General features: G+C 41.6%; 1 protein-coding gene across 6 annotated transcripts in view; it reads left to right on the top strand.

Annotated features, from left to right (window-relative positions):
• The window catches only part of LOC114567929 (triple functional domain protein), a 108,638-nt gene that overhangs the window by 19,815 nt on the left and 75,917 nt on the right, over positions 1-12,906 (top strand). The gene's annotated exons all lie outside the window — the stretch shown is intronic.

The following is a 12,906-nucleotide window of genomic DNA, read 5'->3' as shown; positions in this document are numbered from 1 at the left end:
TCCACGCTGTCTCTCTTGTGTCGGAGCAGAGGGCTGGCCGGAGAATATTTCCAGTGGTGTCGAGGAGAATTTTACTCACAAGTTTAGGGGTGTTAGGCTGTAAAATATGTAGTGAAACCTGCCTCCCTCGGCCTTTTTAAAGAGCTGCTAGGTGAGAGTTTTAGTGTCTCATAATGCAGTGCAGTCTTTTCTACCCCAATGACACTAAAACGTGGGTGTGAACACTGAATATTGATGTATAAAGCCGGTTACACACTGCCTGCGTGGCATGAACGTGGTGTTTCTGTTGTGTCAGTTGCGTGGCGGCTGCGTGGATTTTTCTGTCTTTACACACCAGAAACATGTCTGACGCAGTGCTGCTGCTGCTAGCCTTGTATGTATGTATGTATGTATATATATATATATATATATATATATATATATATATATATATATATATATATATATATATATATACACATAATATAAAAATAAATAAATGTGGTAATCAATTTTTTTTATTACATTTATATCTGCATTTTATATCAAAACCTAGAGACTTTCTAACATCAACATGTCATTTATTAATATGTATTTGTGTCTAAATGACATATAAACATATTTTCCTATTCTATTTTGCCTGGAAACGCGTCCAACACGCTTGCGGACACGCCACGCAGCTGACACGCTCGCGCGACGCATCCAGTGTGTAACCAGCCTAACATAAACCTTTTTTTGTAAAGAAATTGGAGAGTGTTGTAGATTGATAGTGGCTTGGCACAAATGGCAGCTACAAATATGGGTACATTTTGCTCAATCACCACATGAAACAATAGGCTGACATTATGCATTTCTTTTTTAACTTGTAAACTAGTTCCCCACTTGTTTGTGTGTATACAGTGGCATAGCCAGTGCCAGCTGTACCCACAGTAGGTACATTGTTTGAGTAGCGCAGCTGTGTCTGATATCAACAGCCAATCAGATCATCCCCTCTTGTTTTATCGATGTCCAGTAGGGCAACACCCTCCTGTGCAGCAGCCAATCAAAGCTGCTCTATTAGGACCGATAGGCGGTCGACAGCAGGCTAATGTCCGTTCAGACAGGAGGAAATAAAAAAGCCTGTGTTTCTAGCGGTGTATAAAAATACAAAGCACATAATAGCAGTTGTAATTGAGAGAGAGAGTGGAAGAGGAAGACATGAAAGAAGGAAGCATATAGAGAGAATGGATTGGGTTTTCTCTTAACATCCTCAGTGTGTCAGCCTCTGTTTCAGATACAGGAAAAGTCATGTGCACACATTTATCCGTCACCTTCTGCTAATTTTTAGTTAGTAGGATTGTAGCCACAGTAGTATTGCAGAACCACAAAAGACGGGGACTGATGTTTTTACATTGCCTAGGGTGTCGGAAAAAATCTGTAATGACTGGAAAATGAATGTACTCAACGTGACCAGCGCCAACTTCCAGACACATTTGCAGACAGTAGTAACACATTTCTCTGTATCTTGCCAATTACATCCAGGTTAGCAGTAATTGACCGTTGACTTAACACCTCCCATCGGACAAAGATTGTCCAATCACGGAGGAGCAACCGTATCGAGGAAACTGTCAAGCTTTTGATTTCTCGGGCATGTTGAAGCGCTGTGCATGGGGCTGCAGTACAACCGATTCTCAGCATTTCATGAGGTTTGATGGCGGTTTATATTGTTTTCCCTCTCCAAGAGCAAAAGAGTTAGGACCCAATCAGACAGTGTGTTTTAGCAGCCTGAGGCGGCTTTTTGTAATTGTTTCAATGAGAGCGAAGCATTTGTGGTGTGGTGAAGTCGAGCGTGATGTATTTCACGGAGTTGGCAGTTTAGCAGCCGAGATGCTTCCGACCACATCACGCGTATCAATTGGAGTAGAAAAAAAGCGTATCAAATGAAGTACTCTATTGGTATTTGCATCACTTTATTGGTATTGGTAATGGTAGTCTATTGGTACTGGCATTGGCACTGGTATTGTTATTTTTTAAACGATAGCCAGGCCTAGTATCTGCCACTGTTGTCATTGTATACTGCACATTTGTAGTGTGAGAACAGCAACCTTGACTGGTGTAGCCACAGAAACTTAGCTAAGCTTAGCGAACAGTCCATTCACTGCTGCCCTTTGGGCCAGTTTCAGATTTCCTGGGAGACGACAGTGAATATCTTGTATTTAGAGTGTTTGTCGTGTGGTGTTGTTGTAGGGAGGGGAATGCCTCTGGTGCAACTTTTAGATCATGGGGGGATAAAACATGTTCATGCATGCTTGAGTGAAATCAGTTGAGTGTCTGTGATTAGGACGTAGGTCAGGGGTACAAGTCATGGACTCCCTTTTCCTGTCCCCTCCCTCAGCCTCTAGGAATCCCGGCCATTCCCACACATCCCTCCGCATGGAATTTCTGGCACGCTGTGAATGTTGGAAGTCCACAATTATGCAGGGATGCACACACATGTGCACGGTGTTGGTTTCCTCTGACCCGTAACAGCTGGTTTAGATTAGAACCGATGCGTCCAAGTCAGCTGCTGGAGAGCCATTATAAAATGATGCCTGCTTGTAACTGCTCTTTAATCAGATAGGGAAGATGCTGTGAGTGTGTGCGCTCTTTTTGTGGTATGTAGAAAACCTTTCCCCTCCCTTCACTTACTGAACGTACCACCCTTCCCATCTGTCGTGGTCCAGGCAGCTGGTGCATTCTCTCTCTTTTTTTCTTTTTTTTAAACACAGATAGACACACACACACACACACACACACACACACACACACACACTTCGAGCCCTCCCTGAGGTATTTGTCACCATCTCTCTGGGGCAGTCTTCTAGTGGTGTTGTTGAGTAAACTGCTTTGTTGTTCTATGAGCCAGTTAACGCCCACTTGACCTCTCGGAAGCCCTTACAAGTCTCAAGCCTCTGAGGTGTGTGCTGAGTGTTGACATATTGACATATATATACACACACACACACACACACACACACACACACACGCACACACAAGACATAAATGATGAACTGACTGTTGTGGTAGTTTCCATACAGCAAAGAATGAAGGACATTTCTGGCATTTCCCTCTCATCCCTTGCCCTTTCACACTGAGGGGTGTAGCCGTATCAGTGGTTACTGCGTTTCACCGTTACCCACTTCACACAGGACCAGTGACCCAGGAAATATTGGGACTGACGGTCGATTAGGAAAGGTTAATGGTGCGTTTTTTGTAGTATGGGATAGAGGAACTTCATGGAAAATACTGTTCGGCTCAGCTTTTGGAGAGTGAATTCTTCCTGGGAGTTTAAGCCTTGGCAATGGACATCAGTTTCCCTGAATTCCTGAATTCAGACATCGTGGATAAGGTAATAACCGCCTCAACTGCAGCTAATTGATTATGAAATAAATGAGGAATGTCATGAAATTTCATATTCTGGTGTTTCCCACAGTTTGTCATTGTACTTCATCCCTGTTGGGGAGGGTAAACATTGACTACATGTTATTTTCTTTTCATTTAGCGTGCCAAGCAACTTCATGCATCACGTCACTCACAATGAATTCAAAACCGAAAGTTCCTTGGTAGACTTAATTTCCCTGGGTGGGCTGCCCTCTTATTGTCAATCTGTGGGAAAGACCAAGCATGGCTATGGTTGCAAATACATTTTGAGTTCCATTATTTTAACATCATAACTTAATAAAAAATTAATAAAAGTTGGTGACATGTTGGGGAGTGCATTCTTCCTACTTTAGTCTTCCTGACTAATTAGGACTTTTTTTGTATTTTTTTTTTTTTAGGGCTTGGCGATATGGAGAAAATCAAATATCACAATATTTTTGACCAAATACCTCTATCGATACCGCATCAATATTGTAGTGTTGACTGTTGGTGCTTTCACAAAATATTTACACCATGAGATTTTTGATAAATAATCCTCAGTAATGTGGATATAATGACTAAGTGGGTAAAGGCAAATAATAGAACAGTTACAACAGTCTGGTAAGTTCAGAAAATGACATCACTTTACTGTAATGCAGCCTATAAAATAGAGATGGCACGATACAATTTTTTTGCTTCCCGATACCGATTCCGATACCTGAACTTGCGTATCGGCCGATACCAAGTACCGATCCGATATCAGTATGTCATATATTTTATTATGTTTTAACAGCTGTATACTACTATCCCTGTATGGATGTGATATGATTTCTGTCAGGTTAAACTCTTTGTGAAACATGAACAAACACAAACAATGAATGCCACAGAACTTTCTTTTATTATCAAGTTTGACAGTCAGTTATAACGGAAAAAGAACATAAATAAACTACTTTAACGTAGATTTTCTTTAGGGCTTTATTACTTGGTATCGGATCGGTGCATAAACTCCAGTACTTCCGGATACCAGCGTTTTAGGCGGTATCGGAGCCAATACAGGTATCGGTATCGGACCATCTCGACTATAAAACCAGGAAAAGACAACAGTTATGCCATATTACGATATTACAATATCCAGAATCTAAGATGATATCTAGTCTCATATCAAGATATAGATATAATCTCGATATATTGCCCAGCTCTATTTTCATAGTAGATATACCCAGTGCTATTGATTACAGTATCTCACAAAAGTGAGTACACCCGTCACATTTTTGGGGTTGCGTCCCTAAAATCTTCAGTTGGGGTCCAATGTGCTCCTAGTGAAAAAAGTTAGTCTGGAGCCCTGTTGAGCATCTGCGGGGCATCCTCAAACGGAAGGTGGAGGAGCACAAGGTCTCTAACATCCACCAGCTCCGTGATGTCGTCATGGAGGAGTGGAAGAGGATTCCAGTGGCAGCCTGTGAAGCTCTGGTGAACTCCATGCCCAAGAGGGTTAAGTCTGTGCTGGATAATAATGGTGGCCAATCAAAAATATTGACACTTTGGGCCCAATTTGGACATTTTCACTTAGGGGTGGACTGACTTTTGTTGCCAGCGGTTTAAATCAATGCAGGGAAGCCTCACATTTGAGAACCTGGAACCACAGAACGAATGGAGGTTTTGCTTAAATAGGAACAGAAATGTTGTAGATTGAATTAATTCATTATCAAATAATTGCCTCTGCTCTTGTCTCCTAAGCAAGCAGAGGAACTAAGCAAAATCATAAATGCAATTAATAGATACCATTGATGATACCATAATCATGAGAAACATCTTTTCATAACAACATCAATTGTTCTCTCAGGATTACAGCCCTAAAAAACAAAAGTGTGCACAAACTATTTGTATATTCTCTTATGTTATGAGATTATTAAATCACCAGAAGATAAAAAAAAAGTTAATAAAGCTGCGGCCTCTAGATAATGGGCTAAAAACATTATGAGCAACTAAAGTCACATATTCACGCACAATGCACTTTCAACCTTTTTAATGTATTCTGGGTTAAAGTGCGAAACATTGATACACATAGACGAGAGGTGTGACAAGATCTTGTCCCCACGAGATTTCTTGTCGAGGTAAAAAGTGTCTGCCCTTATCAGCACCAAAGTGCAGAGCAGCAGCCTGAAATTAGCATAGAAAGTCCCCCGGCCGTTCTCCAAAGTTGACTCTGAGTTTACTTTTGCGTAGCGATAGCTGAAGAAAAAAGCTGCCTGTGAAACCCAGCGTAAAAAAAAAAAAGAGTACCGCCGCCATGACCGCCGCTCTGTCTCTTTCTCCCTCCCCCCTCTCTCTTTCTCCCCCTCTCTTGGCCGAGACACTCACACGTCCGCAGCATGCAGTTCAGTGTGGCGCTGTCTCGCGCAGACCACTCTCTTTCTCTGTTAAAATGAGTCGGGAAGCGGACAGCAACACCTAACTTTACTTTTAATGATGATAAACCAAGAGAAATGTTCTCCCTTCGTCCTATAATGGTCATAGATCGATACTAGAGTAGCCTACTTCCTTATTTAGTGCTGCAATGAATGAAATGCAGAGGAGAAAAGAGCACCTGTCTTCACAAAAATCATCTGTTGAGTGTTTGATGGAAATTTATTTGTGCTTAAGAACGCAATCAATGTGAAACAATAGTAAAAAAATAAGCTTTATTTCTCTCTGTCTACTGTACAATGACAAATTCAAGTACAAAATATTTGGTCTCAACTACTGGACAGAAAACGCTTGGTTATGTTGTAACCTTGGTTCTCTGAGTGGAGAGACTCTCTCCACCGTACATATGGAATAAGTAACAGTGTAACGGTTAGTTATACAGGAGAGAAGCCAGTCATTGGAGTATATGGCCAAACCTTTCAGTGCTCGGTTTTCATTTTGTGACTTTCGATTTGAATACAGGACTATTTTTCCAGTCTTATTCCTTCATTGAAGTTTTCTGTAAAATAGTGATAAAGTCTCGTCTCGATCCGGATCTCAAGAACCAAATCTCGTGTCTCGTCTCGTGAGCTGGGTGTCTTGTCACACCCCTAACGTAGACGCATACAGATGTGTCCAACCACAGTCTAATACTGAGTGGCTCTACTGCAGTGACAGCAGGTGAGGAAAGAGTTGATGTTATATGTAAGCCTCCCCTGCACTGTAAAGGCCTTTTTATAGTTGTGCGTCGAATTGACGGCGCAGGGTCCGGCGTAGATGCAGACCCCTCTGCGTCTACGCCGGACCCTACGCCGTAGCCTGACGTGCACCTCTCGAAAATTGTAACTACACGTCGCAGCAACGCACGTTGCTCGGCCGTGGCTTGGTAGCGTTGCATTTCCCCCGACTCATTTCCTGGTTCTCCTTCTCCATAAACAACATGAAATCAAGGAGACAGTTAACTTCTACTGCTCCAGATTTCCCACCTTGGTCAGAAAACATAGGGGAGACACTTTGTTTCTCTCACTATGACTCGAGTCGCTACTCGCTCCGAAAGCTAATAGCCGTTACTCTCTCACGTCTCCCTCTACCACACCCCCCCCACACACACACACACACACACACACACACATACACACACATGCGGCTCGACGCACACACCAGCGCACAAGTATAAACATCAGGCCACTTACATAGGCTACGGCGAGAGCTCTGCGTGGAGCCTCCGCACAACTGTAAAACAACCTTAAGGGTTCTCCCCATCAATCTCAAGTCTCCCTTCTGATGCTAAGCTGCTTCCCAGGGTGCACAAATGCAGTGCAGGCATATCATAATTATTGCCCCTCCTACACATTGAGGATTAACTCCAGGAAGCTTCCTTTCCAAAAGGCAGGCAGATTAGCAGCTCACCTAATGCCACATAGGGTGCACACTGACTCTGCATTCACACAGTGTGCTGATGGGCTCTGAAACTGCAGCGATCGCCCTGTTGCTGCTTGGAAATGTTTGCACCAGCTTTTCCGCGTGGACGTGCAGACAACACCAAAATGGGTGGTTTTGGTTGTCTGCTGGATTGGAATATCTCTCCTCAGGAATCCCAGGATTAGCCTCAGCTGCTGTGACTCTGCCCACAGTGGACTGGGTTCCCGTCAGTCTATCATTAGCTGATGGTAGCAGATTTTTTTTTTTTTTCTTATTTGTGGAAGAATTATCGAGCATGACTTGCGGGGCAACCAATCACAATTGGCGGTACGCTCAGACAGGCTCAGCCCTAATCCAGCTGACAGGTACATTGCTGCGAGTAGTAGGTGTGTGGGAGACCATTATAGATCTACCACAAGGTCATCACCCTACTTTCTTACTACTACTTTCTTTACTTACTTGCTTAAAATGAAATTAAAACAACGCTAAAAAATAAAGATGGAGAGGCAAAAGAAAAGAGGGCTGAAAGAAATAAAGAAATAAAGTGAAAGAAAGAGGATAAAATGAATGTGTTTGACAGCGACTGACTGGTTGGTCTGTCATTACCAATTTAATCCTAATTGTTATCCTAATTGTGTGTCCACCTTTCATTTTCCACCCGATCCCCCTCTGCATTTCTTTTCCTCACTCTTGCTCACTTTCCTTTCCTCACTCTTATTGTCCCCTTCACTCCCTCCCCCTCCTCTCACACACACACACACACACACACACACACACACACACACACACACACACACACACACACACACACTTTCGTAGTTTCACTTTTCCTTGTCCACTTCTTTGCTTTTTTGCTCTTCATTCATCGTGTGTGTGTGTGTGTGTGTGTGTGTGTGTGTGTGTGTGTGTGTGTGTGTGTGTGTGTGTGTGTGTGTGTGTGTGTGTGTGTGTGTGTGTGTGTGTGTGTGTGTGTGTGTGTCAGTCACCTGGCCACTCTATATTTAGCTGCTGCGCCACTTTCTCCAGTCCCAGAGCACAGGGAAGTGATGTGTCTGTGTGGTTAAACCTTTTGTGTTACAACATTTTTCCATTTAATAGCAGAAAATGTTTCAGGGATCTAGTGAGCTGTAATTATTAGGTAATAAGAAATAATTCCAATCAGACAGGTTGAAATCATGGATATATATATATATATAAAGAGGCAAAACCGCCAGTTTCTTCACTAACTGTTGCATCACAAATCCAGAATGTTTTCTGGAGCTTGTTGAAAGACATTTTGGAAGATGTAGAAGGAGGGAAAGGTTGTGTGTCTTAAAAGTGTGTGTCTGTGTTTTCGGGTGTTTACAAAGGACGGAGTGTATCTGGGCAGACCTTAATCTAGTGACCGTTAAATTTGACTGTACAGTAGTGAATTCACACAGAGCTACAAAGCACTCACTGTATGCTCTCTCCCTCTAAACACTCTCTCTGACACACACACACACACACACACACACACACACACACACACACACACACACACACACACACACACACACACACACACACACACACACACACACACACACACACACACACACAAGTTTTCAGCCTGTCAAGTTTTTTTTATTGACCTTTTGATTATCCCGCTCCCTGATGGCAGCCAGCCAATCAGACAACAAGTTTGTGGGAAACCTCAAAGATTGTCTTTGCTTTAGAAGAAGAAACACTCAATGGTGAAAAGATGCTGACTTATCCATTTGTGTGAACATGTTCCCTTGCACCCTTATGCACACAACACTGGTTCAGACATTACCACTGTTAATAATTTGTACTGATAAACCTTATGCTGTTAATACAGTATAGTTTGAAACACACCAGTGATGTTCTATAGGCCGCGTAGAGCTGCAAAGGATTAAGATAAGATAAGAGAGAGTTTATTGTCATCCATCTGTATAGAGTGCAGTAAAGTAGGCCTACATAGTGGACTGACATTGTTTCTTCTGCTGCCCGGTGCAAAACAAAAAAGAACAAATGATGCAATATTCAGTGGGAGTAAAGCAAACATTCACACTACAAATACGGTGCAAGGTACAAAGACACAAAACAAGATGCAATCATATAGTGCAATACACAGGACAACTATACTGTTAGAAATAATAGAATAATCTAAATAAGAGCATATAAAGAAGGGTAAAGATTAACTGATTGCCATGACATCATCGATTGCCAGGAAAATAATCTGCAACTCTTTTTATAATATATAAATAAAATTCTCTGGCTCCAGCTTTTGTACTTGTCAGGATTTCTCTGTTTTATATGATAGCAAAATGAACATTTTCGTTTTTGGACTGTTGGACAAAACGAGAAATTTGAAGATGTCACCTTGGTCCCTGGGAACTTGTGATCATTTTCCACCATTGATTAATCTGCTCATTTTCTCATTTAGCCTGTTGGTCTATAAAATGTCAGAAAATGGTAAAAAGAAAATCACAATTTCCTAAAATCTAGGGTGACCTATTCAATTGGTTTTATGCTACGTTTACACGTGGCCGGCTATTTCAACCTCTTCGTTTTCAAAAATAACATTGTGCACAGCTGTCAGTTTTCAGAAAAGTGTTTGTTTACATGTACTTGTGTACATATGCCGTCAATGCCGTTGAGCATGCCAAACCTGTAGGTGGCAGTGTAACGAGAAGCTCAAGCCCACGTTAGCCAATCAGAATCCCGAAAATAGCAACAACAGCAACAAATCACTTTCTCTTTCTCTCTCTCGGCTGCCTAAACCTCCGTTTGTCACAGTTTACATGCAAACGTGCAAACAAAGTGTTCCAAAATCTCCACTCTGGCCGGAGTTTTTAGAAAGACTCGTTCTCCGAGGTGAATTCTCCGTTTGCGTGTAAACAAAGAGCACAAACGAAGGGAAATGTCTCCGTTTGTCAAAATAACCATGTTACATGTAAACAAGGCATTAGTCCAACAAACCATCCAAAACCCTTTTCTATCACATTAAACAAATAAAAGAAGCAAATGCTCCCAATTGTCATCACAAATATATAACACAATTACTGCCAACACTTTGACATGTTGTCTGTCGATTGACTAATTGATTAATCAACTTTTTTTTTTTTTGCTCAATTTCTCTATTTCAAATTAGTTTTAAAGACTAACAATCAATACACTCATCAATAATAAAACTAATTATTAGTTAGTAGCCTTTATTAGTAAGTAGCCTAATTTGACTCCCAGCTCTCCTCAGCTCATAGAGAGTGGAATCTGGTCCATGTGTGGCTCCCGGAAATGGAGGCAGAGCAAGAGCTTACTGTCGGCACCAACCTGCTCTCATGCATTTTGTGTGGCACCCTGTGGGATGTTGAGAGAATAATAATGAGACAAAGGAAAGAACAGTAAAAATATAGACACGTCCTGATCCTCCTATCTCCTCCGGTGGCGGAAAAGAATCAGCATACAGTTAGAAATATGAAGTGTGTGTGTGTGTATGTGTGTGTGTGTGTAGGTGTATGTGTGTGTGTGTGTGTGTGTGTGTGTGTGTGTGTGTGTTAAATAATAGAAGGCCAACAGGGAGATCACCGCTTCTTCCCTTTTTAAATTGTGTTATGTAATACATGGTAACAATTAGTGTGTATGTCTTACCAGTTCACCACCACATTATAAGACACTGTACTGTGGATGTATAATGTAGAAAGAGACAGAAGTTAGATTACACCATGTCTTTTTTTTTCTCCCTCTTTGTTTCTGAAGATGTCTAAATAGTTTTTAGCACACACACAATTACTGGTTAGTGACACAGTGTAACTCAGAGGGTTTCTGTTAAACATGCAAAAAAAAAGAAGCCACTTATGAATGGAAATGTAGTAGGAATTTAGCTCTAATAGCCAGGTTGAGGATTAAAAAGTAGAGTCAGTGGGACGCAGAATGTTAAAAACAGACAGGGAAAAGAGACATTTATAAAATTGACTTGTCTGGGTCATCAGTTGCACAAACCAGACCTGTGCTCTGTCTGAAGGACAAAATCTGGGCCCCGCTCTGTCCACCTGTGTGTATTGAAGTGATGATGTGAGTTTAATCACTTAAGGGAATTGTGTGTCTATATATAGGAGTGGTTTGAACAGATTTTCACTTATTGAATATCTCCTGACAGCCATTCATTCACTTCTGACAGAATATTAGCAGCACGGTGGAGGGTTGACGTTTATATGGTGACAATTTATAGTCCAGGTTATTGCTGTGGGGTTTTGTTCTGCATTAATTCTCTTGCAAACTATGCAGTTCTTCCAGATGAACCAGTATGTGAAACACATCAGTCCTTGTGTGCCGCCCCAGAGGATTTTGCCCACGAAAGAGCTGCAGTTATTAGAGAGCCAGTGTTGAGAAAAATACTGACGCTTTTATGAAGCAACTAAATGTTCAGCCACTATTGCGTGATTCATCACTGAATACGAGTAGTGGCAGACATTTATTTATAGGACAATGTCAAAGATTAGTAGTCTTAGTCTGTTAGTAGAGAAGGCAGACAGAGTTGAAGTGGGTAAAGTAGCAATATTTATATTCATTTTTCTCAGGTGGCAGCTTGTTGGCCCTCTTTAATTGTGCCATTTAGAAAATATTCTGACTGCAGTTTGTACAGAAAATTGAGAGAATTTTGAAAGCTGAGATGTCTCAATTTCTACCTTGAAAACATGCAGTCAATTGACAATGCCCAGGATGTTTACGGTTTGTTAAATAGAAATTGTTACATGGAATGTAATAATTGGGGTAATATTTATTTTTTTAGGCATGTTAGTTGGATGGTAGTTTACATCCACGACCTGCTCCGTTGCCTCGGACAGCAGACAGTCTAGCTAGCTGCCCCCAGACAGCTGGCTAGACTATCTGTCCAGTCTGAGTTTTCTGTTGCATGACTAAAACAACCTTTGAACTAGAGATGGCCCGATACAATTTTTTGCTTCCCGATACCGATTCTGATAACTGAACTTGCGTATCGGCCGATACCGAGTACCGATCCAATACCAGTGTGTCATATATTTTATTATGTTTTAACAACTGTATACCACTATCCCTGTATGTGAATAGTAGTATGTGATATTTTTTCTATGTTGGCTCAGGTTAAACTCTTTGTGAAACATGAACAAACACAAACAATGAATGCCACAGAACTTTCTTTTATTATCCAGTTTGACAGTCGGTCATAACGGAAAAAGAACATAAATAAACTACTTTAACGTAGGTTTTCTTTAGATACGTGGTATCGGATCGGTGCATAAACTCCAGAACTTCCCGATACCAGCGTATTAGGCAGAATCAGAGGCGATACAGATACTGGTATCGGAATATCTTTACTTTGAACGTACACATGTTCCACCAAAACAAGTTATTTCCTAAGGCTATTTTGCAGCGGCACAGGGGCCTCCGTGTGGCAGTTGGCGCCGCCCGAGACGATTGTGATTGGTTTAAAGAAATGCCAATAAACCAGAGCATGTTTTTCTCCCACCCCGGAATACTGTGTCGACTAGCCAGACCTTCCTCCGCAGCGCTGTGGAGGAAGGTCTTGCAATGCGAGACTAGTTGGATGGCAATGTCAGTCATTCAGTCCACAACTTTGGTCCAGACGGAAATATCTCAAATATAACCGTTCAATGGATTGCCATGAAATTTTGTACAGACGTTCATTGTCCCCGAGGG

This window comes from Perca flavescens, chromosome 14, assembly GCF_004354835.1.
Source record: "Perca flavescens isolate YP-PL-M2 chromosome 14, PFLA_1.0, whole genome shotgun sequence".
In the NCBI taxonomy this organism is placed as follows: Eukaryota; Metazoa; Chordata; class Actinopteri; order Perciformes; family Percidae; genus Perca; species Perca flavescens.
Note: the sequence above shows the minus strand (reverse complement) of the source record. Positions and strands in the feature narration are given on the sequence as shown.